Source organism: Heterocephalus glaber, unplaced genomic scaffold (assembly GCF_053883595.1).
Source record: "Heterocephalus glaber isolate CG9 unplaced genomic scaffold, H.glaber_assembly_v1.0 deba00000546, whole genome shotgun sequence".
Taxonomy (NCBI): domain Eukaryota; kingdom Metazoa; phylum Chordata; class Mammalia; order Rodentia; family Bathyergidae; genus Heterocephalus; species Heterocephalus glaber.
The window spans coordinates 29,876,640-29,904,268 of NW_028258147.1; the positions used below are offsets into that span (position 1 = coordinate 29,876,640).

At 36.1% G+C, this 27,629-nt stretch overlaps 1 protein-coding gene and 1 long non-coding RNA gene across 3 annotated transcripts in view; one reads left to right on the top strand and one right to left on the bottom strand.

The window, feature by feature from the left end:
• The window catches only part of Slc25a13 (solute carrier family 25 member 13), a 423,604-nt gene that overhangs the window by 203,865 nt on the left and 192,110 nt on the right, over nucleotides 1-27,629 (top strand). The window lies entirely within an intron of this gene.
• The window catches only part of LOC110345453 (uncharacterized), a 67,359-nt gene that overhangs the window by 14,419 nt on the left and 25,311 nt on the right, over nucleotides 1-27,629 (bottom strand). Inside the window, exon 2 of the long non-coding RNA XR_015448640.1 lies at nucleotides 9,847-9,965. This is a non-coding gene — a long non-coding RNA (uncharacterized LOC110345453). The remainder of the gene's footprint in view (nucleotides 1-9,846; nucleotides 9,966-27,629) is intronic.

The window sequence follows — 27,629 nt, forward strand, 5'->3', positions numbered from 1 at the left end:
TTGAATTCAAGACCTCAGCCCACAACTACTTCCTCTAACAATGAAGCTTTGCAGATATGTACTTAAATAATATTAGCAACTTGTCTTCAGGTGGTCCTCTTAAAGAAAGTCACTTCTACAAACCTCTTTTTTCAAATACCTTGATATTTCTTAAGTTCCAGATAGATGAATATCCCCTAAGTCAGCGATAGTGAACCATTTAGAGATGAGCGCCCAAACTGCAACCCCAAACCCACTTACTTATCTATCATAAAGTGCCAACACTGCAATTAAACCTGAATACTGAAGTTTTATAAAAAAAAAAACTTATACATTAACATCTTTTGTCTTAAAAGAGAAACAAATAACATATATGCCACAGGTTTGCCACCACTGCCCTGTTATAAATGGAAGGGTCCCTACACTTATCAATAGTCCCCAAGAATACAGATTTTGGGGGTATTTTTGTTATTTTTCATAGTAGTATCTTCAACCGAGAATATGATAGTTCAAAAATATTAGTTGCTTTAATAAATAAATTAATGCAATATGCATAGTTACAGTTAAAATCTTACTTCAAAGATGATTCAAGGATTGAGATGCCATATGTGAAAACATTGATAAACTCTGATGTCCTATGTAAGTGAGTAAATTGGATTTACCAGGGCTATAAACAATGGACAAACTCCTGCCCCATCTTCTAGAGTGCTAGAATGATAGGTGAGCACCACCATACCTGCCTAGCTAAAACCTTGTTTCTAAGCAAAATGTGCAATTAACGTATTTTCTGTTTGCTGCCATAGCACTCTTTTTATTAGTGCTATCTATTTTGGGCAATCCTAACTTCCAAATTCCCAGTGCCCTCACATTGTCTTATGCAGTACATTTCATATGATTAGGTGTTTAGTTTTTCTTTTGGCAACACTGGGAATTAAACCCAGGGCCTCATGCATGCTAAATAAGTGCTCTACCACTAAGCTTTATCCCCAGCTCCTTTTATTTTACTTTGAGACAAGATCTCACTAAGTTGCCCAGACCTACACCACCTTACCTGACAACATAATTAGTTTTGAAGATTTTCCTATCCTTAAGCTAGTCACTGAACACTTTCTAGCATTCCCTATCCACCATCAAAACATCTTTCCAGTGTTATAGTCTCCTCTGTATTACAAAACTGGCCTGAGAAGCTATCTATGGGCATGTTATTAGCAGATTACTCTCCACTGTGGTACCTGCCCTGGTGTGATGTGCCTTTCATTAAGAGCAGCTACTTCAGTCATCCTGGCAGGGAAACACTGCCCCTTCCAAGACTGCTTCATAGTGTACTGCATCAGCAGCTTCTACTATGCAGAAATCCAGCAGCAGTGACATATGTTGGACCTTTTGCCCCTGCTCCCTTCTAGTGCACTAGGAGACTAGGAGACTTGGGGAACTGTCTCTTCTCTCTCGCTCTCTCTCTCAAAGAAGGAGAGAGCCTCAGGTAACCTAATTCTTTTGGTACCTAAAAGAACAGTGATTCTGGTTTGGTTTTGTTTTTCTAATATGCTTTATATGAAATGAATCTGGTTGAAAGAGAAATCTATACTGTATTTAAGATATTATACTGTTTTTCTCACACTTAGCATCGGAGTTTTGGGATTTTTTTGTTTTGGTTTTTGAGATGAGGTTTGCTATGTTACCCCGGCTGGCCTTAAACTTAAAATTCTCTGAACCATAGTCTCCCAGCTAGCTGGAATTACGAGCACGAGTCACCGTGCCAGGCTAACATTAAACTCTCAATGACAGTAGAGCAATTTGGGAGCCAAAAGATATGATGTGAGTGCATGTGTGAGTGTGTGTATGTGATGATACACAGACTTTGTGAAAAGAACAAAATGATTTTTGAAGACCAAAGCCATTCTACAAACAATACTATATAAATCTTAAATTATAAAGTATACTTTGTACTGTACAGTGCATTCTGATGACTATCTCCTCCACTCTCAGGATGTTGTGACACCTGGAATGATTGTCCAGGGCACTTATGACTGATCACACTGTTTTGTGACAGGTTTCAGTGTGTGGCCCGAGTTCATCAGGCTGACCATCTTCACTATGACAAAGAAAGGTCTAAATTCGCATTTTTTTGTAGAGACATTAATTCTTATTTGATATTCTTCCAATACACAAAAGCATGGACACCACTATACTTCCTGTTAAGTAACATTAAATATGCCTCTCACAAGATGACCTTGTAATGCTACTATTCAGTCACTCAGTGCTGGTGTATGTCCACATATATGTCAGGGTTAGGCTAAACTGCCGTATGGATGACACCTTTCCACAAAACTTGGTGGCTTAAAAAACAAATAAATAAATGGACTTTCTTTTTTTGAAACAAATTTTCACCATGTAACCCAGGCTGGCCTCAAATTCTCTGTGATCCTCCTGCCTTAACTTCCCGAAGGCTAGGATTAAAGGCATGCACCACAATGCCTGGCTAACAACTTACTAATCATGTTCCACTCAGAGGTAAGTGCTGCCAAAAGGTAAGCCTGCTGCATGGTGATCATTCAGGAACACAGACTATATATGGGTAGTTCAGCTATCTTCAATGTCTACCCCAGAATAACAGCCTAAAGTTCATTACGGGCTTAAAAATAAACCACAACCTGGTGATGTTATCACTTTTTAGTTTAAATATGGTCTGTTAATCACCTTACTCTTCACTCTAGAAATTTCTTTATTTCATTAAAATCATGACATAGTGACTCTTTTTATACTTTAATGTGTAAAGAGCAAACATGATAAGACATAATACAATTCTCATTTTTAAACTCTACTGAGGAAATAAATGAATCTGAGGGTTTATTCTTTACAGCTATGCTTCTGTTCAATAAAAAATGTCAAGGATTGATCATAAAGGTCTATATTATTTATTGTCTTATTTGCAAACATATTGATATGCCAATCTCAGACTATCCTTTCTACAGAGGGAACTAAACTTCAGAATGCAAAGGAACATGTTCCATTTTTGTTGACACCAGATTTTTGTTCTCAATAAAAATCAAGCCTTTTTTTTTTTTTTAAGTAGTGACTCTGACCAAAAAGGAAAAACATAAGAAGACAGCAGTGGCATAAGCCTGGAAACAGTAGTAACTGGTTTTTTACTTTTATATTGCATCATGAGAATTTTCCTTTAGAAAATTAAGAGGCTGCTAAGGATAAAATGCACTTAAAGATTTATGGCTCTTTTTGAAAACATGACTTGAAGGTTGATTCACCTCTGAGTGAAAATAAGACAGTCAGGGAAATACTTATAAATGGGCAGATTTACCAACTCAAAAAATAAAAAATTTATGCTTTTCATACCCATAGAATAAAGTATATTTACTATCATAGAGAACCAGGAATTGTTATTGGTGAAAACAGTCACATGGTTCCTCCTGGGCCAGGCCCTTGAGTAAGGAGACCCACCACAGCTGAGCAAACACTGGCGTTATACGTAGATCAAGACCACTGCCAGGGCTGAGAGCTGCTGCAGGAGGGGTGGGGAGCTGCACTATGGGATCCCAGGGAGTGGCTTCTCAGAATTAAATGGTCTCTGGGTGTCAGAAGCCTGAGTAATGCACGCTTGCCATCAGCAGGTTGATAGACCTAATGGTAGTACAATGAAATTCCCAGGACAGCAAGGTCCCAGGCCCACAGCCCATTCCTTTCAAGACACTTGACGCTTGGTGCTAAATTCCAAGGAACTGCTTCTCAGGCCTCCCACGGCTGTTCCACAGTAGTTTTGGCCCTGAATCATTTCCTGCTACATTTCCTTTTTCCATTGCCATGTCTAAAGTTGTGATGGGGCATGAAAAATAATATCATGAGCCAAATAACACACTCTATTTGAAAAGACTGTTCTAATATCCTTCAGTAAAGAATAATTTGGCCTGTAATTTCAAATGCTGGGCTACAAACTTTCAAAATGCCCACGAGACCACAGGATGGAGTAGTACAAACTACAGTGTGTGGAGAACAGAGAGAGGAGACATCAGGAGGGCCTAGAAGTAAAAGATCCCTGATTAGAAGATGGAGTGCTGAAGCTTTCCTCAAAGGCACTCAGGTATAGGCACAGCTTTTGCATGGTACAAAAGTATGAAATGAGGTTGGTACACTATAACCACTGCTTATGTTGATCCTGTAAAGATGAATTTTACTAATTAACAAATTGTTTATATTATTAAGTATAGTTATACTTTGCATGTTGTTAGTATATTTGATATTAATGAAATAGTTGCAAAGTAAGGCTATCAATACACGAATATATTACTGATTCTAGACATTCTTGGCTGAAATTCAATAAAAAAGCAGCATTTCCTTCTTTTCTATCATGTGCACAGGTGTGCTCTGGCACACACAGTATTCAAGAAGGACTGAAAAGAGAAAGATGAGTAAGGAAAAACAACCAAGGGAAAAATGGGGTAGAATTAGAAATCCAAATAAACTTACAGCATAAATGATGTGATTAATAAAGTAGCCGGAGAATGATCCTCAGACATCAAAGTCATGCAAAAACAAGGACATTTTCCAAAGCTCCATGTAGAATAAGGGAATCATTTTGCTGTACCCACTACAACAATATACACAAAACTAGTCTTCCTTTCTAGTCATAACAAAAATCACTTGAAACATACACATAGTGTAGGAAAGAATTTTGGTTTTGAATATTGAGAATTCAAAGAGAGAAGTTATTTCCTCTGAAGAATGAAAATCTACTCTGTGTGTGTGTGTGTGTATAACACAGACATTCCGGGACTATAAGTAAAAATGTTTTTTCTCTTAACTTGAAACCTGAAATAATTTAGTCTTCTTGCAATTCTTTTTAAGAAAGAGACTGTAAATATTCACATTATTAGGCATACGTCTACTAGAGACAAAAGAACAAGAATAGAAATTTGAAATTAATAGAAATTTTTTTCCAAGAAAAGAACTCCTAAGTGAAGTTTGTGATGGCTTGGAAAAAGCAGAGGTGTATTCTGCATAGATTAATGCTGTCTGGAAAGTTATAGACTAGACTTTAAATTCATTTTGTGATAATGACAATTTACTTCAATATTTTCATTGTATGTTTTTAATTAAGCTAAATAAAATCAAGTTTATAAAATGAATTTTCCTTCTTTCATAATAGAAAAATCTGACAATTAACTACTTTAATGAGATCTAGCATCCTCAGTAATGGGACAAATTGTTATGATGTGACTCTTGAAGAGATGCAATTGGAAGTGTGTAACAAAATTTATATATTATTCTTATCAAAATCTTTAATCTGTACATATTCACAAGAAAACAAAATTATGGAATTTTCCATAAGCAATTAGCACTGTTAATTCAAAAATGCTAATATCATAAAAGATAACCAAGAAGAAACTATTCTAGATTAAATAACTCAAAGAGGCATACAATCACATGTAGTGTATGATCTACTATTTGATCTCAGATCAAAAATAACTCCAACAAAGGACAGTTTGGAAACACTTGAAGAAGTCTGAGTATGGATTCTATATTTGGTATTATTACTCAGTATTAAATTATTTAGATGGTTTTATAGATTATCTGTATTATTTAAAGGGAAAGGTCATGATGTCTATAAACTGCTTTCAAGTATATTATATATTATATATATGTATAAAAATTATTAAGAATTGAATGTAAGTAGAGTATATAAGATTTTTGTAGTAGTATTCTTTCACTCAGTAAGTTTGAAATTGTTTGGGAACGCTAGGTTACTAAAATGTAGGTAAGAGCAATTTCTTAAAGTTCCTGAGGTGCTCTTTATCATGAAAGTACCTTATTTCTCCATCAATTTTGAAAGATAGTTTTGCAGGGTACATCATTCTGAGTTGGAGGCTGTTTTCCTTTAGGGCTTGAAATATGTCACTCCAAGCTGTTCTTGCCTTGAGGGTTTGCTTTGAGAAGTCTGCTGTGATTCTGATGGGCTTTCCTTTGTATGTGATTTGTTTCTTTTCTCTCACTGCTTGTAGAATTTTGTTCCTCTGTTGGATTTCTGGAATCTTAACTATTATATGCCTATGTGTAGATTATTTTGATTAAGGCTAGCTAGAGTCCTATATGCCTCACTTATCTGTATGTCAAATTCTTTTCCCCTCCTTGGGAAGTTTTCTGCCATCACTTCTGTGAAGAGTTTTTTATGTCATCTGCACTCTCTCCTGTTTCTTCATTGACTCCAATCAGTCTTATGTTATTCTTCTTTGCACTGTCTAGCAGCTGCTGGATTGATTTCTCGTGTTCCCTTACAATTTTAGAGCAATTTTTCTTTTCCTGATCACTAATTGCAATCTTATCTTCTATATGTAAAATTCTATCCTCACATTGGTTCGTTCTGCTGCAGACGTTTGTTGAAGTTATTAATCTCTTGGAAATCTGTTTGTATCTGTTTTATGGATTCCATTTGTTTCCTATGTTGGGATTCCATCATGTTCCTCAGATCTTCTATTTTTTTAATCTGTGTCCTCTCTAGATTTATTAATCATGTCGTGCACCATGAGCAAAATCTTTGCTGTTATCTGAGTAATTATTTCTGATTTCATTTTTCCCAGATCCTCTTTTGTTGCCAGTTCAGAGAGTCCAGGTGATTGAGTATCAGATTGTTCCATCTTGTTTCCCTTTGGGGTTGCTGCAGGTGATCTGGAAGTCTGTTTTTGAGGCTTGTTTATGTGTCTTCTCATTTCCACGGCGGGGGGCGGGGGGAGGTTGCTTCTGGTGCCCATGCGGCTCACCTTCTCTACCCTAGGAGCTTGGGATGGCAGCGGGGGAGCTTCCTTCTGGGTTCTGGGACCGGCTGAGCTTCTCTGCCCTAGAAGCCTGGGATGGCAGCTGGGGAGCTTCCTTCCAGGTGCTCGGACCAGCTGAGCTTCTCTCCTGAGGGTCCTCTAGTAAGATTGATCTCTTCTTCAGTGATCAAATAATCCCCTCTTCCGTTCATGTTTTACTGCTCTCCTGGCTTCTTCTGCAGGTGGCCCGGGGCTCTACCCAGGAGAAGGTGAATCAACCCCGGAGCCACAACCTAATAATCCCAGCTCTTTCAGCTTCCGAAGCCATGGACCGGAAAAGGGTTAAAGCAATTTCTTACAGAAGCAGTTCATGTAATAAATAAAAGAATAATAAAATGAGACTATTTCCATTTTGTAATCTTTAGTATGCCTCCTAGATTTCAGCACTGAGCATCACTGACCAGAAAAAGAAAGATAATCAGATACTATATGCTTTTTAAAGGAATAGATCACTAGTATGAAATAATCTTGCCAAAAACACCAAACCTGAGCCAGACAAAATCTCTAGGTCAGCCATTCTTAGACAACAGCAGAATCAGGATCACCTGAAAGGCTTGTGGAATCAGATTATTAGTCTGCACAGCCAGAGTTTTGTTTTGTTTTGTTTTGTTTTTTGGTACCAGGGATTGAACTTGGGACCTTGCACTTGCGAGGCAGGCTCCGGAACCACTGAGCTAAATCCCCAGCCCCCAGAGTTTTTGATTTGTTAGAGTTGGGATGAGTCTCAGTAGTTTTAATTTCTAGTAAGTAGTAATGCTGGGAATGTGGTCCATGTCCACCATTTGAGGGCAACTTCCTCAGGTCAAACCACTAATTTATGGAACTACAAAGACAGAGGAACCCATTAAATAATACCATGGGAATGGTATTGTTTAATTTTACCATGAGAAAAGCAAATTTTGAATAAGTCTAAGGGGGGAAAACTCTATTTTAAAAAATAACTAAATTGCAATTTAAATAAAGATGAAAGGGAAACATAAGTTAAAAGATTTAAGTGATACACCAATTGATTGCAACATACAAAACTATATTTGAATGCTTATTTTAGTGTTTTTATTCTTGGCTTTAGTGTTTACTGAATGGATGAATTATTGTTAATTTTTTAGGTGTGTTAATGGTACTTTTTTAAAAGAGTTTTTATTTTTTAAATAAACATGTTGAAATATTTATGGATGAACAATTAAAAAGTAAAAGAATTATTTAAAAATTTAAAGGTAAGTCTATGATTCTTAACAGGTTTGCTGGTTTTCATTTTCTAGCAAGAATATTTTTTATCTTCCCTTATTTCATATTTGACTTTCCTGTTTGACGTTTTCTTGTTCTTTTATTAATCCTCTTTTCCTTGGCTGATGACTTGGCTCTTAGAAACCTGAGATATCATCACAATTATTTGTATGGTTAAATTCTCTTTGTGTTAGTGCCAGCATAAGTCTGTCCAGAGTCCAGGGGACATATGTGTTGATATCTTATTATTTTGACATTTTATTTATTTTATTTTATTTTTGCTACTGGGGATCAAACTCAGGTCCTTGAGCTTGCGCAGCAAGCAGTTAAACCACTGAGCTAAATCTCCAGCCCTTATTTTGACATTTTAAATGTCAAAGTAGTAAAACATCAAACAAGTCCATATTCAATATAAGTTCTTTTTAAATTAAAAGCAAAAATATAAAATTTAGTTTGGTTTGTGAAAATATCACATATCAAGAGAATATAGTGAATGTATAGCTTAAAGAATAACAATAAACCAGGTGTGATGGCACATGCCTATAACCCTGGCTAATAGAGAGCCTGAGAACAGAGGATTGCAAACTTGAGGCCAGCTTGTGCAATTTAGTGAGACCCTGTATCAAAATAGAAAGGGACAGAATGTAGCTCAATGGTTGAGCATTTGCCTAGCATGTCCAAAGCTCTAGGTTCAAACCCTAGTACTGCAGGAAAAAAACATGAAAACCTGTCTATCCATCACCCTGTTTAAGAAACAGACCGTTGTCATTACCCAAGAAGATCCCTGTGTGCCCATCTATTTTATTTTATTTTTTGTGTGTGCCGGGGATCAAACTCGGGACCTTGCGCTTGCGAGGCAGGCACGGGAACCACTGAGCTAAATCCCCGGGCCCTTTGTGCCCATCTAAATCACTCTTCACTACTCTCTGGAAGTAACCACTCAGCTGCATTTTGCAGCAGTTATTCTTTGCACAACTATATGGTTTCACTGTCAAATGCTATGGTTTTATCTGTTTGAAAATTTGTGCAAGTAGAATCATACCTTATGCATTCTTCTGTATATTATTTATTATTGCTACTTTACATTATGTTTTTGAGAGTCTACCATATAAAAATGTGCAGCTGTAAAACTTCCATTTTCTTGGTGTATGCAAGGTATGATCAAAAAGGGAGTGAATGTTTAAATTTTAAAAATTTATTATAGTAGAAAACACTTTGTCATTATTTTTCCTCAAAATACTCCTCCTCACTTTCAACACTTACCTCATTGTTCTTGCTGCTTTCTGAAGCAATTTTATTGACCCTTTTTGATGAATGTCTTTATTTGCACTGTCATAACTACCTCGAAGTTCAGAATCAGTTCAAAACATTTATTTTTCACAGTGATTTTGACTTTGGAGAAGAACTAGAAGTCACACAGCATCAGAGCCAATGAATAAGGGTGGATGAGGACACACCATTGTGTTTTTATGAGTCTGCCTTTCTGTTGGATGGTACTCAGCAACAGCATTCACTGCATTTTTATCACACCTCATAAGGACACTCGTGAAAAAGGACTTCCAGAACTGCTTCAGAGAGGAGTGAGAAGGATGGGATAATTGTGTCTGAAGTGAGGGGAAGTATTTTGAGGGAAGTTGATGGCAGCATGTCTTTTATTGTAATAATATTTTCTATTTAAGTACAAACTTTATTCTTTTATTGGCCCTTGTTATATTCACTTGTACAACTACTCCAAGATTTACCAGTTCTTATTCTTATGCTGATGGACATTTTACCTTTTCTTTTCCAAATTCCCAACCTTTTGATTTCACTTAACTCTTACCTCCATGGAAAAGTCAAGGTGGAATGGTGATGGTGGGCTGACTTTTCAAAGTCAGATCTTCCTGACTTCAGCTGGAATGTCTCAAGTGTTTCCCATTAATCACAGTGCTGGTTTCCAGCCTGAAATACACATATATAAAATAGTAAGAAAGTATTCATATATTGCCTATTAACTTGAGTGTTATTGTCAAAAATTATTGCTACATTTTGGCAGTTGCTGGTTCAGCCTTTTTGGATATGATGATGTGATTTTTCTAATCAGTTCCTCCAATTTAATAATTTCAAATACAGAACTATGATTGATTTCTTGAATAATCCCCCAAAACTAATGATGCCATAACTTTAAAATGTGTTGCTAGAACTTATTTAGATATTTGGCATCAATATTTAGATGTCAAATTGGTCTATAGCCTCCTTCACCATCCCTCATGTTATTTACAATTTGTCAGATTTTGGAATCAATGTCATATTTGCATAGTAAAAATAATTTGTAATGATTCTTTAGAAAATACTGTGGCTATCTAAATGGCACCAGTATGGTCTTTCCTTTGAAAGTTTAGTGTAACTATAAATACAACTAGACCTCAGCACTTAGCAACAGCATTCACTGCATTTTTTTTGTCACACCTTGTAATGGTACTCATGAGACAGGACTTCCAGAACTGCTTCAGAAAATGCAAGAAGGAACTGTATTTTTTTCTCTATTCTTCTAAGGAGATCATTTTGTTTACATGTATCTATTTCTTTTGATGTCAGTTTAGGTATATTTTCTCACATAAAAGTTATTCCAGATTTTCAAATATACTGTCAGAGCTGAATGAAGTTTTCTTATGATTCTTTTAATTTCCTATTTCTGTCTTTATTTTCTACTACTATTTCTTCTATATATTTGTTTTTCATCCACTTTTAGATTAGCTTACACAGTATCTTGTCTATTTCATTGCTGTTTTCTTTCTTTCTTTCACTTCTTTCTTTCTTTCACTCTTTCTTCTTTCTCTTTCTTCCTTTCTTTCTTTCTTTCTTTCTTTCATTCATTCTTTCTTTCTTTCTCTCTGTGAGATGACATTCTCTCTCTATGTTGCCCAGGCCTGGTGCCACAAGCTCACATGTAACTGGGATCACACACATGTGCCACCACGTCCAACTTAGAGAACTTTCACAATTTTAAAATTACAGCTATATTTCATATGTTCTAAATTACTAATGACTTTGTTAAATCCTCCCATTTGCTTTATTTCAGTTTTTTATGTTTTTAAAATATTTTGGGTTTTTTTCTAATTGGAAATTTGCACCTTTGCATCATCTCTCTTGGTTCTTATTTTTTCCCCATTCCCCTGCCCTCCCTTCAATCCCTCCATCCCTCCTTATTTGCAAAGACTTTGTTTCCATTATTACATTTTCTCATATTGATTCCATTTCCTTCTTTCCTTTCCCCTACCCTTCCCACTTCCCCTTCACCTTTGCCTCTTTTCTTCCTATTTCACATTATCTATTATACCTTTTAGTCCTTATTTATACTTTCAGTTTCTCATACTAGAGAAACTATTCAGTATTTCACATGTGTGCTATTTATTTCACTTAAGAGTATCGCCTCAATGTGCATCCATTTAGCAATAAATGTCTCGAATTTCTCATTTTTAATGGCTGAGTACTACTCCATTTTATTTAAAAAACCACATTTTCTTTATCCAGGCTCCAGTTGATGACCAGTTGGGCTGCTTTCAAGTTTTGGCTATTACAAACTGTGCTGCTATGAACATGGGTGCACATATATCACTGTGGTATGATTCTTTTAATTCTTTGGGGAAGATCCCCAGCAGTGGAGTAGCTCAGTCAAATGGGACCTCTAGTCCTAGTTTTTGAGATATCTCCATACTGACTTCCACAATGGTTGCAACAGTCTGCACTCTCACCAACAATGGAGAAGGGTTCCTTTCTCTCCACACCCCTGCCAGCATTTCTTATTGGTTGATTTCATGATAGCAGCCATTCTTTCTGGAGTGAGGTGGAATCTCAGCATTGTTTTCATTTGCATCTCTCAAATGACCAGTGATATTGAACATTTTTTCATGTATTTATTTGCAATTTCTACTTCTTTGTCTGAGAAATGTCTGTTCATTTCAGATGCTCTTTTTCAGATTGGGTCTTTAAATTTGGGAGGTCTGATCTTTTTAAGTTCTTTATAGATTCGAGATAGTAGACCTTTGTCTGAGGAAAAGCAGGTGAAGATTATTTCCCACATTGTGGGTTGTCTCTTCACACTGCTGGTGGTTTCTCTTGCTGTGCAGAAGCTTTGTAATAAGAAGAGATCCCACTTGTTCATTGTTTGTGCTAGTTCATGGGCAACTGAAGTTTTGTTCATAAAATCTTTTCCTACACCGATGTCTTCAAGAGTTCTACCTAACCTGTGTTCCAACTGGTTCAGCGTTTCTATTTTAATATTTAGATCTTTAATCCATTTTGATTTTAGTTTAGTGCATGGTGAGAGATATAGATCTTGTTTTAATCTTTGGCAAGTTGAAACCCAATTTTTCCAGCACCATTTATTAAAGAGGCTATCTTTCCTCCAGTCAGAGTGTTTGGCTCCTTTATCAAAGATGAGATTGCTGAGTGTGTCTGGCGTTGTTTCTGCATCTTCTAATCTGTTCCACTGGTCCTCAGGTCTGTTTCTTTGCCAGTACCATGTTGTTTTTATCACAGTAGATTGTAGTATAGTTGCAGGTTGTGGACTGTGATACCCCCTGCCATGTCTCTGTTACCTTGAATTGCTTTTGCTATTCTGGGTCTCTTCTTGTTTTAAATGAATTTTTGGATTGTTTTCTCAAGGTCCATGAAGTATCTCACAGGATCTCACTGGGATCTCAATTGGAATTGCATTAAATCTATATAGCAGTTTTGGAAGTATGGCCATTTTCCCTATATTAATCCTTCCCACCCAGGAGCAGGGGATGTCTGTCCATTTTCTGATATCATCTTCAATCTCTCTTTTCAGAGTGCCATAGTTTTCAGAGAAGAGGTCTTTGATTTCTTTCGTTAGGATGATTCCTAGGTGTTTCAGTGTTTTAGATGCTATTGTGAAAGGAATTATTTGCCCTATTTCTCTCTCAATGAGTCTGTCATTGGTGTAGAGGAAAGCTATTGATTTTTGTGTGTTGACCTTGTAACAGCTACTTGATTGAATTTGGTTATTAAGTCTAGAAGACTTTTGGTGGAGTGCTTGGTGTCTTCTCTATACAGTATCATGTCATCTGCAAAGAATGACAATTTGAATTCTTCATTTCCTATCTTTATTCCTTTTATTTCTTTCTCTTGTCTAATTGCCATGGCTAATGTTTCCAGAACTATATTGAACAAGAGTGGTGATAGTGGACATCCTTGTCTTGTTCCTGATTTTAGTGTGAAGGATTTCAGTTTTTGGCCATTTAATATGATATTGGCTGTTGGTTTTTCATAGATGGCTTCTATCAGTTTGAGGTAGAGACCATCTATTCCAATTTTTTGTAGTATTTTTATCATAAATGCATGTTGGATTTTGTCAAATGCTTTTTCTGTGTCGATGGAGATAATCATATGGTTTTTGTCCTTGGCTCTATTGATATAGTGTATTACATTGATTGATTTGCGTACATTGAACCATCCCTGCATCCCTGGGATGAATCCCACTTGATCAGGGTCTATGATCTTCTTGATGATCTTCTGCATTCTGTTTGCCATTATCTTATTAAGGATTTTTGCATCTATGTTCATTAGTGAGACTGGCCTATAGTTCTCCTTTTGGGTTGGGTCTTTCTCTGCTTTGGGGATCAAGGTGATGCTTGCTTCCAGGAATGAATTTGGAAGTATTGCTTCCCTTTCAATCTCATTGAATAGTTTCAACAGTAGTGGCAGCAGTTCCTCTGTAAATATCTTATAGAATTCAGCAGTGAAGCCATCAGGGCCAGGGCTTTTCTTAGTTGATAAGTTTTTAATTACATTTTCAATTTCAATGGTTGATATTGGGTTGTTTAGAATTTTTAGGTCTTCTTAGTTCAACTTTGGTAATTCATATGTATCTAGGAATCTGTCCATTTCTTCTGTGTTGTCCATCTTATTGGCATATAGGTTCTGGAAGGAGGTATTGATGATGCTCTGGATTTCTGATGGGTCTGTTGTAATTTCACCCTTTTCATTCCTAATTGCATGGATTTGGGCCTTTTCTTTCCTTTTTCTGATAAGATTGGCTAAGGGTTTGTCAATTTTGTTGATCCTTTCGAAGAACCAACTCTTGGCTTCTTTGATTTTTTTGTATTGTTCTCTTAGTCTCCATTGCATTGATTTCTCCTCTGATCTTTATAATTTCTTCCCTTGTATGAGCTTTGGTTTGTCCTGCTCTTCTTTGTCTAGATGCTTGAGGTTCAGCATCAGGTTGTTTAATTGGGCTCATTTTGTTTTCCTAGTATACGTATTCACTGCTATGAATTTCCCTAGTAAGACTACTTTCATTGTACCCCATAGATTCCACTATGTTGTATTGTCATTGTCATTTAATTGCAGGAACTGTCTGATTTTTTCTTTAATTTCCTCTGTGACCCATTGGTTATTCAGAAGTGTGTTGTTCAATTTCCATGTGTTTATGAAATTTTTTGAGTTTCTTTTGCTATGGTTCTCCAATTTCATCGCACTATGGTCCGATAATATACACGAGATAACTTCACTTCCTTTACACTTACTTAAACATGTTCTATGTGTGAGTGTGTGGTCTATTTTGGAGAATGACCCATGTGCAGCTGAGAAGAATGTGTATTCTGATTTTGTGGGGTGGAAGACTCTGTAAACATCTGTTAAGTTCATTTGTTCAAGAGTTCAATTGAGTTCTAGTATTTCATTACTTATTTTTAGTCTAGTTGATCTCTCTATTTGTGCCAGTGGGGTGTTGCGGTCCCCCACTACAATTGTATTAGTGCATATATGACTTTTCATGTCTGTTAGTATTTGTTTTATATAGTTGCATGCATTAGTGTTTGGTGCATAGATATTTATGATTGTCATCTCTTCCTCTTGGATTGTTCCCTTTACAAGGATGTAGTGTCCTTCTTTGTCTCTCTTAATCAGTGTTGGTTTGAAATCTACTTGATCTGCAGAGAGGATAGCTATTCCTGCTTTTTTTCAGGTTCCTGTCACATGGAGTATTGTTTTCCACCCTTTAACTTTCAGTCTATGAGTTTCCTTTTGAATTAAGTGTGTTTCTTGTATGCAGCATATTGTTGGATCTTGCTTCTTGATCCATTCTGCCAGTCTATTTCTTTTGATTGGTGAATTGAGACCATTAACCTTGATGGTTATAACTGAAACGTATTGACTTGTCATTGCCATGACTTTTTCTTTTTGTTGGGTTCTCCCCCTTTCCATTTAATTTCTTGTCATGCCAGATGGATTCATTCTGCTTTGCTTCCTGGGGTTGTGATCCTCAATGTCTTTTCCTAGGACATTGTGTAAAATTTTTTGGAGTGCTGGTTTGTTATTCACAAAGTTCCTAAGGTGCTCTTTGTCATGAAAGTATCTTATTTCTCCATCAATTTTGAAAAATAGTTTTGCACGGTACATCAATTTGGTTTGGAGGCTGTTTTCTTTTAGAGCTTGGAATATGTCACTCCAAGTTCTTCTTGCCTTGATGGTTTATGGTGAGAAGTCTGCTGTGATTCTGCTGGGCTTTCCTTTGTATGTGATTTGTTTCTTTTCTCTAACTGCTTGTAGAACTTTGTTCTTCTGTTTAGTTTCTGGAATTTTAACAATTATATGCCTATGTGTAGATTTTTTTTGATTGAGGCTATTTGGAGTCCTATGTGCCTCCCTTATCTGTATGTCAAGTTCTTTTCCCCTGCTTGGGAAGTTTTCTGCCATTACTTCTGTGAAGAGTTTTTTTTTTATGTCATCTGCACTCTCTTCTGTTTCTTCTTTGACTCAAATCAGTCTTATATTATTCTTCTTTGCATCATCTAGCAGCTGCTGGATTGATTTCTCATGTTCCCTTATAATTTTGAAGCAATTTTTCTTTTCCTGGTCACTAATTGCAATCTTATCTTCTATATCTTCAATTCTGTCCTCATATTGGCTCATTCTGCTGTGTGGACTTTCAGTGGAGTTTTTCATCTCCTGGAAACCTGTTTGCATCTGTTTTATGGATTCCATTTGTTTCCTATGTTGGGATTCCATCATGTTCCTCAGGTCCTCTCTAGATTTATTAATCATGTCTTGCACTAGGATCACAATTGTGATTCGTTTCTTGTCTCTAACTGCTTGTACAATTTTGTTCTTTTGTTGGGTTTCTGGAATCTTAACTATTATATGCTATGTGTAGATTTTTTTTTAAGGCTAGTTGGAGTCCTATACGCCTCATTTTTCTGTATGTCAAGTTCTTTTCCCCTGCTTGTGAAGTTTTCTGCCATCACTTCTGTGGACAGTTTTTTTATGTCATCTGCCCTCTCTCCAGTGTCTTCATTGACTCTGATCAGTCTGATATGATTCTTCTTTGCATCGTCTAGCAGCTGCTAGATTGATTTCTCATGGTCGCTTACTATTTTAAAGAGATTTTTCTTTTCCTTTTCCCTAATTGTAATCTTATTTTCTATACCTGAAATTCTGTCCTAACATTGGCTCATTCTGCTGTGTAAACTTTCAATGGAGTTTTTAATGTCCTGGAAATCTGTTTGCATCTGTTTTATGGATTCCATTTGTTTCCTATGTTGGGATTTCATCATGTTCCTCAGCTCCTCTATTTTTTTTTATCTGTGTCCTCTTTAGATTTATCATTCGTATCTTGTACTATGGGAACAATCTCTGCTGTTATCTGAGAAATTATTTCTGATTTCATTTTTTCCAGATCCTCTTTTGTTTCCAGTTCTGGGAGTCAAGGTGGTTGAGTATCAGATTGTTCCATCTCATTTCCCTTTGTGGATGTTTTATGTAATCTAGAAGTCTGGTTTTGAGACTTGCTTATGTGTCTTCTCAATTCAGTGGGGTTAGGGGGAAGTGTGCTGCTGGCACCCATGTGGCTCACCTCCTCAGCACTAGGTGGGACTCTGGTCCTCTACCTCAGTTTTTTTTTACAGTCAGATGCTAAGAGTTTATTAGTTTTTCAATCTTTGGATTATCATATTAAAATTATTTAAAGCCACTGAATGGTCCTCTATAGGGTGCTTTTGCTCTATTTCATATCTCTGGATATTTAGTATTCCCATTATTGTTCTTTTGTAGAAATTCTACAATTAAAAAAAAAGAAATTCTATAATTTTAATTTTTTGTTGGCTGAGGAGTTGTTTAAATTAGAACTTTTAAAAATCTAAGTGAAGGAATTTTTCTCTTAAATTACTTTGTAATTTATAGTTTTATCTCATTGTATCATAATGCTAATTGCATTGTTTCCACACATTGGAGCTCATTGAGGTTTTGTTTTAACTCATTTAACAACCACATTGAAGAACATTCAAGGGCAACTGAAAAGATGTATTTTCCATTTTCAGGGTTAAATTTTTGAAATGTATGTGTGTATTTATTTTTTAGTTATTTTTCTATCCTTACTTAGTTTTGGTCCAGATGATCTGGCATTTGTTGCTTCTGTTTTCCAGCCACATGGTAGAAATGCTCCACACCACCCATTTATGTTATAGGTAGCCATGCAGATTGTTTTGAACAACAAAATTTGAGCAAAAGTCATATAGGCATGAGGGTACATGTTTGTAAGCTCAGCACTCTGGAAAGCTGAGGCAGAAGGATTGCAGGTTCAAGCCCAACTTAGGCAACTCAGCACTTTAGTGAGACTCTGTCTCAAAACTAAAAAAAATAAAATTGAAAAGCACTGGGGATGTACCTCAGTGTGGAGGCCCTTGGTGCAATCCTCAGTACCACAGAGAGAAAGAAAGAGAAAGAGCAAAAGTATATGCATTATATTCTTTCAATACTTTTGAAGCCCTTAAATGCTTATGTGCAACTTTTCATATCCTCAATTCCTTCCCACAGCACCCAAAGGCAAGCACATTAAATGAAGGAGGAATCATCAGCCTGCATCCCTCAGTAAAGAAGACATTAATATCAGGCCTCTGAAGAACCACAGTGGAAATGTATGAGAAGATTTTAAATCTTTGCTACTTTAAATTATTGAGGCTTGTGTATTGTGGGTTATTTAGCATGACAGGAATAATTAAGCCTATCCTAATACAGAAGTAAGGGGTACAGCAGAATTCAAGATAGATTTATCCCTCTGCTCATTGATGCCATCAAAGATTCATGTTTTTCCCCCATTCACTCTTGACTTCAGCTTCCAGCTAATAACAAGAGATGTAGAAGCTCTAAGATTCAGACATGAAGTAGAAAAAGCAAGAAAAAAATCTTTTCTCCAGCTTTGTCTTAAAAGCAGGAAAACTCGCTGGTGCATGTTAGCAGATGGCCATTTGTACACAGTTGAGTAGCTTTATGAAACATGCCACTCTGAATTAATCACTAGAAAGATGGATGAGATTCTCATTATTGACTGGTCTAATGATCTGGGACAAAATGGATGCTGGGATGCTGCTGTAATTTGCGTCTTAAGCATCCTCCAAAGATTCATGTAATGAAACCTTGGTCCCCAGCTTAGCACTACTGGGAGGTGATGAAAACTTGGGAGATCTTCAGGTCACTGAAGGTGTACCTTTGAAGGAGATGATGGATACTTTACTTCTTTCTCCTCTCTTTTACTTCCTGGTCCTTAGGTGAAAGCTGTTCTCTGCCACTCACTCCCTGCCATGATAGGCACCCGATGCCTCCCAGAGGGTCAAAGCAATAGGGACAACTGATCATTAGCTGAAATCTCCAAAGCTGAGAGCAAAAACAAACCTTTTTCCTTTATAGGCTGATTTTTGGGGTATATGTTATAATAGCAGAAAGCTGACTAGCATAGATGCCAATCACAATAACATCAGCTACAAACAAGTAACCTCTTTTTGTACATATACATATGCAGGAACTATTATTTTTAAATATTTTAATAATCATAAGATATACTATAGAATTATCTTGGAAAGATGTTTACACAAAAAGCTTCACACAGATGTTTATGGTAGCTGTATTTATAATTGCAAAAATAGGAAGCAACAAAGACATCTTCTAATACTTAGATGGATTAAAAAAAAATGGTACACCCAGAGAATGGAATATTATGCAATGTTAAAAACAAATACAACATTGTAGTGAAGGAAAAATTATGTAAATACAAAATGATCAGGATTAAAAGAAGGAGAGATGCATAAGTGGAACACAGGGAATTTTTAGGCCAAAAAAAAATACTCTATGTAATGAAAATACTCTGTGATATATGTCATGATACATTTGTTAAAACCCATAGAAGGTAAAATATCAAGGATGAACCCTCATGTAAACCATGGGCTTTGGGTGATAGTGATATGTCAGTGTAGGTCCATCAATCATAACAAATACACCCCTGTGGCAGGAGATGTTGATAACATGAGAAGCTATGCATATGCAGGAGACAGAGAGGTTATGGGAAATCTTTCTTACCTTTCTCTCAAATTTGTTATGAACCTAGAACTGCTCTAAAAATGAAATCTGTTAAATAAAAATATACATTTTTAAAAATAAGGAAACCACTACTACTAATTAACTATTTTTACTGAGATAACATGTGCAAACAGATAAATGTCATATGTTTATAAATGGAAACAAACATATTCACCTTTCTTTTTTAACTTGGTTAAGTATTTTAGAAATAATTTTCATTAGTATATAAATCTTTTTAACAACTATATTATATCTTTTGGAATGAATGTGACTTAATTTAACCTATCAATTCCCACCCCATATATATGTACAAAAGTTATTTCTAGCCTTTTGTTAGTATAAATAATATTCAAATAACCATCTAGTTTCACACACTTATATAATTAAACCTATAAGTGATATGTAAAACAATTGTATTTCCACCAACTTAATACTAATAATGTATAAAAGTCAGGTACCAATTTAAAGACATTATTTTATGTGTATATCTACAAATGTGTGGTTATAAAATAATTCAGCTGTTTAGCAGGAAGAGGTGAATGTTGAATGACCCTTGTTCCTGTATGAAAACACATCTTTATTTTTATTTCTCCTTTTTCTAGTGACTTCAACCAGGTAATGTTATCACAGAATTATTTATTCATAATTTATTAAGCAATTTAATTTTTTTTAGGGTTTATGAATGTTTTATGGTCTTTCAAGTGGAGAATAAACAGCCATTAAAAGTAACAGAATAGATATTATCAGCAGAAATTTGTGAGCAAAAAGAGAATAGTTTGAAAAATGATGCTTTCCAAATTTTTCCCTGTCAAGTTCAAGACGTATCTTACTCACATTACTTTACTATATTTTAAAATGTTTTATGGGTCCTTTGTGAAATACTGAAGGTTACTGAATATATGACAGTTTTGCAAATCAAATGTTTCTTCAAAATTCAACAAATCTTCAATGAGGTTTAATTAGGTGGAGAAGTGATTCAGAACTCATTTTAAAACATGCATGATAATTAGAGAACATCAAAGAGTATTGTTACATTCTAAACTGTAAACAACTGACTGTTAATGATTTAGCAAATTCCGAATATTATCCCACAGTACAGAACTGAAGCTTATTTTTTAAGGCAAGTTTGTATTAAGCTAATGATTTACTCAATACCTCTTCTCAAAAAGTGCTTTCACCAGACACTGCATCTGTTATCACAAGTGTCAAAGTTCATGGAATTTTGGAACTGAGAAAGACCTTAGGTATCTTCCCATCCCCAGCACACAAGAACACTGACTTGGCCCATGTGATATTTGCTGACTAATAGACTGAACTAGGACATAGTTTTCCTGGCTTTCACGCTAGATCACTTTCTATTGCATTTTGCTGTGTCTGTCTAAATATACTTTAAAGCACTCACAATACTATCGAATAAGTTTGTTGTGGCATATTTTTAATTGACGCTTTAAAAAATCTTTCATGTCCAGAATCATATGTTAAGTCATAGGAACACACCAATACATGAAAGGAAGAAAGTTTCTCTCGTTCAAGAGTCTACACTCTGGTGGGAAGACCCCTACCCCTTTCATGGTTAGACAATACTCTAAAGCAGGAATAAGAAATCTTTTTTTTTTTTTTGGTACTGGGGATCCAACTCAGGACCTTGCTCTTGCGAGGCAGGCAACCACTGAGCTAAATCCCCGGCCCAGGAATAAGAAATCTTTCTAGGACTGAATAGACTTTTTGCCATGGGCTTATTAGGAGTAGTGGCATGTCTGTCCCATAAATATCATCACCACCCTAATATCTACCACATTTTAATTACAATCATCATTTTTTTAATAGGTGTATTGCCCTTTTCAGGTTTTAAGGTATGTATCCACCACTATGTCTGATCTTCACAGTAACTTATGAGGTATATACCATCTCCATTTTCTAATTGAGGAACCAGTAGGCTTTTGGCCATTAGTCCAATACTTTTGTCATAGTTATTATCCAACCTGAATTTCCCTAATTTCAAATATTTAATTTCCTGAGAATCCTGAGGTTACTTTAGAAGGAGATCCTCCAGTGGAAGGTTGGGTAACTTAAATGTCCTAATTATAGAATGCTTTCTTGGAAAAAGAAAACAGTGTCCAAAAATTCCATGGAAGTGCTTGTGGCTGTTAGTGAACTGTGAGGATGGCATTTTGTTAGAAGCATGAAACCACAGCCAGCTTTGAGTTCCTCAATTTGTTTGTTCTCTTCCTTCTCATGGGGATAAGAAAACTTGAAAATAAAATATTACTGAAATCCAATGTGTGTGGAAAGAAGTATACTGAAATATTACCAGTCTCGAGGTGGTTGGGTTACTAGTTAATTTTATTTTCTTTGTTTCATATTCCATATTTCCTACAAAAATTGTTACTTTTTAAATCAGAAGTTATATAATTCATCAATATCAATATACATTTTCTAATCTATTAGAAAGGGATAGAATTTGAAACTTTCTTAATCTGCATATTTGGATGGACATATTTGGAAACTTCTCTCATGAATGAACATTCTTTTTATAAAATCAATCTATGAGCAAGGTAAAGAATTGATAGAGCACTTATTCATGCTTTAAAAAACAGTTATTGAGCAACTATGATATGTCAGGCAGTTTTAGATGCTAGGAATACAGCAGTGAACAGAACAGATAAAAATTCTTAGCTAGGCATGGTGGTGTACACCTATAATTCCAGTACTCCTGAAAGGCTGAGGCAGGAGGATAGCAAGTTCAATCCCAGCCTAGGCAATTTATTGAGTTAGTGAGACCCTACCTCAAAATAAAAAGTAGAAAAAGGGCTAGGGATGTAGCTCAGTATGAAAATCCTGTGTGTAATCCTAGTACAGTATCATCAAAACAAAAAATATCTTCATGAACCTTCCATCTTAGAGGGTAAGGTAGACAATAAATAAATAAAGTAAATTTTAAAATCTTGAAAAGTGTAATATGTGAAGCAGCACTAAATGATTAGAAGAAAAAGCAGAGAAGAGGAACAGAGTGCTTGTGCAGGAACATTTTGGTAGGGTATTCAAGGAAGACCTCATGAAGGAAGGAATAAAAGTAGACAATTTCTGCTTCTATTTTGAAGGTGAGGTCAACAGAATTTACTTGTGGGTTGAAATGAGGGTTGTAAAAGAAAGTCAAGAGTGACTCAAAATATATGACTCAGCAACTAAAAAGTTGAAGTTGTCATTTTCTAAGAAAAGGAAGACCATGCGAACATACACGGGGTAGACAGAATCTGGAGCTCAGTTTTGAATCTGCTGAGTTTGAGATACTTGGCTTTTGTCAAAGAAGAAATACTAATCTGACATGTATGAGCTCAAGGGTATGGTTTGATTTAGAGATATAAATTCAGACTTTTGAGCATATAGTGGAAATCTATGAGATCAGATGGGAGCAACATGGACCAAGTAAGAATAGACAAGTAAGAGCAGAAACCCAAAGACTAATCCCTGAGTTTCCCTACATCCACATATCAGGGAAATGAAGTGAATCATGTGATTAAGTATCCTAGAAGCCAAGTGAAGAAGGTGTTTCAAAACCAAGGACATGGCGAGTTGATGGTAAATCAACTACAGTTGAGAATATTCTGAAGAAAAATTATTTCTCAGATAATTTTGAATATTGTTTGTGGTGGGATTAACTACTCATAACAATTAAGCAAGGGGGAAGTATTTTAGAGGTCATGATATAATGGAAAATGAAAGTCGGAAACATGAATCTGAGGGCCAACTCCACCGTTTATTACCTATGTGATCTCAGGAAAGTCATTTAAGCACTTCTATTCTAGGTTTCTGCATCCCTAAGACAGAAGTAGTACTAGCTATCTCCTTGCTATGTAGACTAGTGGAAATAAAATTCTTACTATTGTTCCTAACAAGCAAAAAGTACTCAATAAATGTCAACTTTCTCTTGTTTATTAAATGAGTTTTGTAATTGATAGAAATATGAGCAGTTTCTGTATTTTGAATGCTGTGAAATTAATCGTTGGTAATCCAGTCCTTCAATTTTTCCTCTTTCTAATTACCTAGGTGTCAAATGTCCTACTAAACTTTTAACTCAGCTTCTCAAAGAAAAATCTCCAAACTGAGAAATATGTACAGAATAAATAGCCTATGTTCCTCAAATTCTTCATGTTAAGAAAAGAACTGTTCCATGTCAAAGGAGAATCAAATGACATGACACCTAAGTAAAATATGTCATCCTGGACTGGATTCTATATTAGTAGGGTGAGGAGATGCTATAGAAACATAATAGGGCCAAATGGCAAATTTGAAATATGAACTACATGTTAGAGTATATGTAGTTAATATATTAAGTAATGAATTAAATAACTGTGTATGTCTGAAGGAATATCCTTGGTTCACGAAGTATTATTAACAATTCACTAAGAATAATTATGTGTAGAAAAAAGGAAGAAATAATGAAAAACATGAAAGTCACAAAATGTTAAAAATTATTTAATCTGGATAAAGGGTATACAGAATATCTATGGTTATTCTTGTAATTTTTCCATAAATTATAAATGTTTTCAAAATTAAAAAGTGGAAATCTATTATTTCCTGGAGTATGTTATATTGTTAGTGGCTTTATGCAAAGGCTTCTTTCCCAGATCAAGTTTAGGGTAATGTTACTTTCGTATATATTTTGCCTGTTCTTTTATATATATAATAAATTTTATATAAAATTAGACAAGAATTTTAAGAAATGTATATAAGTCTGTATTTGTATGGAAATGTGTTGTCAAAAGAAAAAGAAGTTGCAGACCTTTGAATTGGTTAAAGAAACACACATACACACACATTATATTTGGTTAATTCTGAAAAATTACCAAAAAAAATTTAAACAATGATTATCTCTGGGCAGTCTGATTATCATTTTCTCCTATAATTTTCTTTTCTTTTTGATTTAAAAAAAAATATGATTACTTCTCTCATTTAAAATATACTGTAAGGCAGATAACAAATGACACTGTTAGAGTATGTTAGCTAATCATGGGCAAGTGGGTTTGAGAGAGGGGAACAGAGTTTCTCCTGCTACAGATATAAAGATTAAAAAACTAGAAATCTGCAGTCTTTGCCATCAAAGACTTTACTGTGCTGTAGTCTGAATTATGGCTAAGCACAGAAAATTCAATTGCAATTTAGTACCTCACTAAACTTTGGATATTTAGGTAAACTATTCTGAACTCCTGCTTTCCAAGCCTCTGCCTATCCAGAGCTTCCCCATGACTTTTGCTAATGTCGGACATTAGGATCCTAGGTTGGTTTTTTTTTTGGTTTTTTTTGCTTCTTCATTAACACAGTGCCTAAATTTGTACTGCTGCTTTTCACAAGGAATCTCTGCACCCTTGTGGTTTAGAATTGAAAAATTTTATTTTAAAAAAACCATGTTCTTTATCCAGTCTCCACCTGATGGGCAACTGGGCTGCTTCCAAGTTTTAGCTATTACAAACAGTGCTGTTATGAATATGGGTGCACATATATCACTGTGGTATGATTCTTTTAATTCTTTGGGGAAGATCCCCAGCAGGAGTATATCTGGGTCAAATGGGACTTCCAGTACTAGTTCTTTGAGGTATCTCTATACTGATTTCCACAGTGGTTGCACCAGTCGACACTCCCACCAGCAGTGGAGCAGGGTTCCTCTTTCCCCACAGCCCCACCAGCATTTGTTATTGGTTGATTTCAGGATAGCAGCCATTCTTTCTGAGGTGAGGTGGAATCTCACCTTGTTTTTATTTGCATCTCTGGAATGACCAGTGATGTTGAACATTTTTTCATGTATTTATTTGTTATTTCTACTTCTTTGTCTGAGAAATGTCTATTCATTTCAGATACCCATTTTTGGATTGGGTCTTTAAATGTGGGAGGTCTGATTTTTTAAGTTCTTTATAGATTCTAGATAGTAGACCTTCGTCTGGGGAGCAGCAGGTAAAAATTTTTTCCCACATTGTGGGTTTTCTCTTCACACTGTTGGTGGTTTCTCTTGTTGTGCAGAAGCTTTTTTTTTTGGTACTGGGAATCAAACTCAGGACTTTCCACTTGCGAGGCAAGCGGTGGAACCACTGAGCTAAATCCCCAGCCCTGTGCAGAAGCTTTTTAATGAGAAGAGATCTCACTTGTTGATTGTTTATGCTAGTTCCTGTGCAACTGACGTTTTGTTCATGAAATCTTTTCCTACACCAAAGTCTTCAAGAGTTCTACCTAACCTCTCTTCCAGCCAGTTTATGGAGGGTACAGGAGAAGAAAAAAGGGAATGGAATTAATATGAGAAAATGAAAAAATGGAAACAAAGTCTTTGTAAATTGGGAAGGATGGAGGGGTTGAAGGGAGGGCAGGGGAATTGGGAAAAAATAAGAACCAAGATAGATTATGTAAAGGTACAAATTTCCAATGATGAATGTCATTATATTGTATACCTAAAATGTACCAATAAAATTAACTTTAAAAAAAGAAATAGAATTGAAAAATTTAAGGAAATACTTGAAGAGTGGTGTGAGCGCCTTCACCAGGCATTGCCTATCTTCCATCCTTCACTCCCTCACATTCTGCTGCCATCCACCCTGTGACCCTCAGCTCTGCACAGACCCTCAGAAGCCGTCAATTTTCTTTGGCAGCTTCCTCTCTCCACTACCTCAGCTCATCCAGACTACCCTCCTAGCCTAACTCCCCCTTAGAATTCTGGTGAAAAAAGTGCTTGATAACAGTTTCAATCATTTGACCAAAAAACATTTGGTCAGGTACAAGGCTATGGTCACTAAACATTCAATTAAACATTCAAGTACAATTGTAACAAAAAGTGAAACTAATTCTTGGAGGCCAATAGGTCTATGAGTTATCATAACTCTATGCCTAAAATGCTCATGTATCCACTTTCACCCTGTACACTCATTTCTCTTCTTCCTTTTCTTCTCCTCCTTCTTCTCTTCTTCCTCCTCAGTTAAAGCCATTGATCGAAACATTTGTATAAGCAGGGCTGGTGACATAATATAATCCCAGCACTCAGGAGGATGAGCCAGAAGGATTGTATTTGAGGACAGTCTGTGCTTCATAGCAAGTCTCAGGCCTTCCTGGGCTACAGAGCAAGATCCTGTCAAAAAAAATTATGTCTGTCACCAAACAAGAAAAAGGATCATGAAAAGTCTTTAAAGATCTACCTCAGTAGACTTGTAGCTAATTAAAGCACAAAGAGAAAAGCAATCTTCACATCCCAAGTTGACATCCGCCCTATTCATCTTTAGCACTCCTTACCAAGTGTGGTGAGCAGAATAACATCTCCCCAAAAATACCCTTCTTCAATTGCCTAAATTTGTAAATATGTTGCTTTACCTGGAAAACATTTGATATGATGAAATTAAGGGTCTTGAGATAAGAGATTATCCCAAGTAATCCAAGTGGGCCCAATGTAATCATAATGGCCCTTACTAGTAGATGCAAGGGGGAGTAGAAGTCAGAGTTTTGAAAATGACAAGTTGATGGTTTTATTAGTTAGTTCATTAGTTAGTAGTACTGAGGATTGAACCCATTGAGCTACATCTCCAGCCTTTTTTATTTTGAGATAGAGTATTGTTAAGTCACTAGATTGCCTAGACTGTGCTCAAACTTGCAATCCTCCTGCCTCAGCCTCCCAGAGTCCTGGGATTATAGGACTATACCACCATGCCCAGTTTATGTTGATGGTTTTAAAGATGAAAGAAAGAACTATAAGCCAAGGAACACAGATGGCCTCTAAATCTGGAAAAGCAAGGAAATAGATGCTGTCCTATTCAAAAGCTCTGTACCTATTGCACACATCAAGCAACACAATACCACACAAGTCAGACAAAGCACATTTCTTACAGATGGCCAGCAAGGAGAAGCAGAAGCCTAGGATCCATGACAAACTGGTCCTCTAAGACTCAGAAAAGTTGCTTGAGCCAAATAGAGTTTTGTCTGCATAGGCAGCTGGTCACACTGCAGTCAAGGAACCCTGAAATTCAGCCTGAGTTTATCTACCCCCAGTACAGCTTGGCTGCCTTAAGCCCAAGCACCACAGAGCATCTTTTTCTAGGATGAATGAGAACCCGGCTCAGTTTATTTCTCACTGTTGCTTCTCATCTTAGGATGTTGCATTCTCTGTACCATCTGCATTAGAACTGCAAACAAGAAGGGAAGAGCTGGCATAGCCAAGGTCCTGTGGGGAGCAGCCCTCCTGCACCATAGAGCCTCCAGAAGGAACAGAGCCCCACCAGTATC